Raw genomic sequence first — 6,000 nt, 5'->3', positions numbered from 1 at the left:
ACAGGGCCAGCTGCTTGTTCAAACTTTGCAAGCTTGCTTGAGGGGGTAATGCATTCTGGGTCCCTTTCCCCATGAGAAGCTCAGAAGCACACAAATATGAACAGAGGTGAAGCAGTGTGGGACTCACCCCTGCGGCGCCTCCTGCTGGCCTCTCAGGGAATTAGCTCGGTTTCCAGCCTGGAGCGCCCTCTGCAGGCCGGTGATCTGCCACAGCTTGGCCCCCCATGTCCCTCCCAGGACCCCGGTGCCCCTTTACTGGGTGCTGCCCCCCTGGCAGTACCCCCACAGCTCTGGGTCTCCTCCTCCCAGGGGAACCCCCACCCACTATCCTCACTTCGCCTCAGTCTTGGCTACTGCCCAGTCTCGGCTACTGCCCAGTCTCCATCTAGCCCCCGTTCAATGGGGCAGACTGCAGTATCAGCCACTCATCACAGGCAAAGGGGTCTGGACCTGCTGCCTCTGGCTACCCATAGGCTGCCCCATTGCAACTCTGCACCTATTTGGCCTATAGTCAGGCCTGCAGCCTGGGACTTTCCTAGGCCAGAGCTCCTAGCTCCTCTGGCCCTTCCCCAGCCGTGCTCCCAGTCTAGGTGTCTTGCTTAGGTCCCTGCAGCCAGGCCCTTCTCCCTCTACAAGCAGAGGGAGACTGTTTGGGCTTCTGGCTCACAGCCTCTTATAGGGGCCAGCTGGCCCTGATTGGGTCATGGCCACAGCTGAGGCTGCCTCCCAATCAGCCTAGTAGCTTTTCCCCTGCCACGGCCCTCTCCTGGGCTGTCTATAAACCCCTCAGGGCAGGAGCGGGTGACCACCCCGCTACAAGCAGGCAGCCAGAGTCCACTGGAGAAAGGGTTGGACCTGAGACCTGCCCTACCAGTGGAATATCATCCAGACGGGGGGCTGGGAAAGGAAGTTGGAGGGGTCAGAGGGATGCAGAGTGGGGTGCTTCAGGAAGGATGCTCAGATGCTACAGTGATGAGGCAATGTAAGTATAGGGTGGCCAGACAGCAAGTGTGAAAAATTGGACAGGGGGTGGTGGTAAGGAGCCTATGTAAGAAAAAGACCCAAAAATCAGGATTGTCCCTATAAAATCAGGACATCTGGTCACCCTGTGTAAGTACCTAGAAAGACAGGTGTTGAGTGGTTGGGTTGGGAGTGGGGAGAGAGAGAAGAATAGCAGGCAGCAGAAAAGAGACCTCATAAGCATCAGAGACGTATCCAGTTGTTTCAGGGTTTATGCAAAGTGAACATCCAAACAGCCAGAAGTTCTCTATCACTTACACTGGCACAGCTTAGACGTTGCTCATTTATTTTAGATTCAGTTTGATTTATATAGGGAGGATAATGTTATTGCAAAACCCAACATGGTGTTTTCCCCTAATTTTCCATTAACTGGTTGCTTGACTTTGTTGAATGTCATTCGATGAATACTTCCAATGTGCATGCAGCGTATGTCCAGTGTGTATCACGCAGGGGCAGTGAACGGTTCAGACGTGATCATGTCACAGTGCAATAGGGAAGGTCTTAACTCTTTACAGCCTGTTGCAGTTTGACAGAGGGTTGCCAATCTGAATGAGACAAAGAATGATAGAAGCTAGTGAGTCCGATGTGGAGTCACCAGGAACAAACCCTCCCCAAAACATTATTTGGTCAAAAAGAAAACATAAAACTGCCTTCTCAGTCAGTGACTTGGCTACCAGAAAAATAACCATGCGTCCCTAGTGCAACACTTCTTCTACCAGCCTGGAAATCAGTCTCCCCGGGACATTTTTGCTGAATTCACCAACTTTTGGACAGTTTGGAATTGATGCTGGGTCTCTCATGTGAGCAGCTGCCTCAGCTGACTTTGTCACTAAGCTATTGTTTTCACAGCAGCTAGCTCGTTTTTAATGACAGTGGTGAGACAGGTTAACTTTCAAGCTGCTATCTTGTCACACGATGTCACTCACTGCAGTAATTCTGCTGGATAAAGTGATGTGAACCTGTGCCCTGGACTGTCATACAGGAACACCATGGATACTGTAACAAGTTGGATCACACAGGGTCTGTTAAACTCAGCACTTGAGATGGGGGAATACTGCTAAAAACCTACCGTGAATATTGGCTTGAATTTTTTAACCAATTCACATGGATTCTTTTGCACGTTTTTAGTGTCTCCTTTCTGCAGACATACCAGCCAATGAATGAAATGACAGAGATATTCAGAGATGCCGCAAACTTTAAACAACTATTGAATTCTGAATGAGTAAACGTGAGTATTTTCACAAGAAATCTGGGTCTCAGTGTTAAGCTTATCCAGTCAGGGAGCATAAACATACCATGTGAGCTTTTATGATCAATTAAAATGAAGATCTTAAATTTCAGATGTGAACTTCTCATGAACAATCTACAGACCAGCAAATAAACTGGTAAATAATTGTGAATAACCAATATATTTGACCACAGACAGAAAAAGAGGTGATATTTGCTGACTAAATTATTCCGTATAAATTATTAACCCAGCTCTATTCGATGTCTGTTTAACTGTACTCAAATATCTTGTGTTATATCACAAGGTAGCTCAGAAGTTACTTGTATCTGTCACAGAGCAGGCAGCTGCACCTGTATTTCCCCTCAGGCTTCCAGCAGCCCAGCTGTTGCCTTTCCTGGGTGGAGACACGCATCTCTCTCCCTTCTGACGGGGTATTCCAGCTTGCCCCATGCACCTGCTTGCTTTCTTTTCAGAGATGGCTCACAATCTGACTGCCCACAGAGGGAAGTTGCTGTATTGGTGTGGGGAGGAAGACGTGTGTTCACTCACAGTCAGCAGCAACAATGAACTCTCTGGTTTTGTTTGTCAGGAACAGGAAAACTACAGACCAACAGCGTGCTAGTGAGGAGGACGCTGAATGGACCCCCAGCAAATCCTGCCCTGTTCAGACAACAGCTCCTGGGTGCAAACAGCAGTGCCCCGGCACGAACTACGGTGCTCCCTGTACGTACATAATGTATGGGACACCTGGCTCTTTCCAAGCCAGCCTTCTTTGTTTTTAAGGTGAAAAGCATTGCAGAGAAACCGCATTAAACCCAAGCAAAGAACCAACAAAAGCTTGCCAGATATCACCCCCCTTGGGCTCTGGCTGGAGCAGTCCTTCAGTCCCCACCCACAGGGTTTCCTTGTGGTTTCAAGTTCATCACAACTTCAGCTCAGAACAAGCTCCCAGTCATATGGGGTTTCAGTAGGCCCCGTCCTTCCAACCCGGGGTCCGGTCTGTGGGCTGGATCAGGAAGAACCCCAAGGCAGTTTGAAAACCAGGCTGTTTATCCCCAAATCCTTTCTTTGTCGGCTGGTGCCTGGAGAATCCTGTCTGAACCAGGATATGTGGATCTCTCTGGGCGGAGTGTTTCTCTGGAGGTGTCACAACCTGTGTGAATTTGCCTAATCACGCCCTGCTGTTCTCCTGTTTACCTTTCTAGGGAAATATATACAATCCCTCAACAACACATAGACCAGTGTATTGTTAATACCTTGGACCCCAAAGGTAGTAAACCTTGTTCCATCAGGTTTAACTTCGTTCAGTAAAGTTTATCTTAGTCCATAAGGTGTGTCCAAGATAGTGCAGGACATTGCCAGTCTGTCACAGTGCCATCTCGGGGTCCAGGGGATTGGGTCCTGGCATAGGACCCAGGAAACTCTGGTTCTGCCATTGACCTGGGACGTGATCTCGGGAAAGTCACATCACATCTTTGTTCTCCCTCCTAGCCGCTCATTTCACCGGGACCACTGCACAGCCTTTCAGTCACTACTAATGGAGACCAGTTCAGAGCAGAGACCTCAGGCTGACAGGCTCTGTTACCAGTGAACTGCTCAGCCATCCATTGCTGAGTTGTTACAGTAAAATAATAACACAAATAAGTGCCTGAACCAAAGTCCATTCCAATAAATTCCAAGACTGCAATGGACTTGGGTTCATGCTCTGAAAGAGTCTAATAGTTTTGAAGCCCGTCCATTATCCAATTATAGGTCCCCAATTGGTATAAATAAACTAGCCAAAGATCTTTAAAATACCAGTGAAAAGAAATAGGACTGTGGTGTCTTGGGCCTGATTCAGAGCCCACTGAAATCAATGGGAATTTTTCTATTGATTAAAATGCACTTTTGATCAAGCCCTTTTTGGGACAAACAAGAAAATCTCGGCTCTCACAAGTGGAAAAGGTGCTCTGAGATTCAGGCCTGGCTACTGTGGGTTCCCCTGCTTCTCGAGATAAATGCGTAGTTTTTATTTGATCTTTAGATGGAAGAAATGTGACTCTGGTGCTTAGAAAGTTGTATTTTAGGAATCTGGGCTGCAAAGGGAAGATGTACATTGCTTCTTCCTAGGATGCTGATTTAATGAATTTGCCAGCTATTCTATGTGGCTGGGAGCCTCACAGCCATATCTCTCTTGCTTGATTTTTTCCTCTGGTTTTTTTTTTTTTTTGCTTTAATGAGAGTTTCTCTAATTGACTTGATGATTTCTGTTAATTAGCACATTTTGGAGGAGTGATCAAAAATAATAAAATAAGGTAATCGGACAAGCATACTGCAGTAAAGAAGAGCTCTGTTGTGGACGTAATTGAAGTGGACAGTCTTTCAGCTAGTTTGCGGCTGCTCACAGTTGGATATCCTCAGCCCAGTTCTGCCTTGTGCCCCAGACTTTCCAAGCACTCCCACAGACACAGCTCCTACAGTCACTGCAATTAGCTCTAATGAGCTGTAAGCCAGCACAAATGATAACTAAGCCTGAAGCGAGCTAGTTTTTCCACTAGCTATATTGGCAAGAGCTTTAGGGCCTGCTGCAAAGCCCCCAGAAGTCGGTGGAGTCTGTCTGACTTCAGAGAACTTGGGATCAGGTCCCCAGTAACTGTCGGTTACATTAGGAGGGAAAGATGTGTGTTTTTCAGAAGACAGGGAAGAGTGCAATCTGTTATGGTGGTCAGGGCCATGTCACATCTGTAACTTGTCGGCTAGCACAGACTCTGTGATGGAAAACAAACTGCTGAATTTGAATCTCGCTCTTCCATAAGTCTGGGCTAGCGCTGCAGCTCAGGTAACACTGACTGAGTAGCTCTGCCTTAGGTTCTAAGCATGGATGCTAGTGAAATACCCAAGCAGCCTAAAACACAAGTGTAAACTTAGGGATGAGGGGTTTGAAGCCGGGATCTACAGCATTAAAAGCACAAGCCACTGCTGCTTGAGTGAAAGAACTAAGGGCTGCAGCCACACAAGTGTGTTCTGAGAACACCTGCCAGGGCAGGCCCTGCAGGCAAGCTAGGTGGGGGATGCCAAATTTGAGAAGCCATACAAGTGTGAATGCCCACCAGCAGAACCGTAGGTGCCTATCAGACTTCACCGGCAGAAACTCAGGCACCGTGGGAACTTTGGCACCTACAATGCTAGGTGGCAGCTGAACAGGGGTTCTGAGGATCTCATTGGTGCCTAAATATTGGACTTAAGTGGTAGTTGGATTAATGTTGCAGTTAGGCACCTAAGTCCCTTTGTGGATCTAGACTTATGGCCCAGATCAGAGAATCAGAGAAATGTAGACCTGGAAGGGACCTCGATATGTCATTTAATCTTGTCACTAAGAGGTGTGAAATTCACACCCCTGAGTGACACTGTTAAACCAGCTTAACCCCCAGTGCAGACAGTGCTAGAGAGAGTTCTCCTGCCAACCTACCACCTCTCAGGGAGGTGGCGAATCCCTCCTGTTGGTATAGGTAGTGTCTTCACTGAAGTGCTACAGCAGTGCAGCCGTGCCACTGTAGTGGCTTATGCATAGACATTCCCTAAGTATTATCTACACCACCCCGACAGGTGTTTGTCTAGCCTGCTCTTAAAATCTTCTAGTGATGGAAATTTCACAACCTCCCTAGGTAATTTATTTCAGTACTTAACCATCCTGAAGGAAGTTTTTTCTAATATCTAATCTAAACTTCCCTTGATGCAATTTAAGCCCATTACTTTTGTCCTGTCCTCAGTTG

Source organism: Gopherus evgoodei, chromosome 3, assembly GCF_007399415.2.
Source record: "Gopherus evgoodei ecotype Sinaloan lineage chromosome 3, rGopEvg1_v1.p, whole genome shotgun sequence".
In the NCBI taxonomy this organism is placed as follows: Eukaryota; Metazoa; Chordata; order Testudines; family Testudinidae; genus Gopherus; species Gopherus evgoodei.
Note: the sequence above shows the minus strand (reverse complement) of the source record.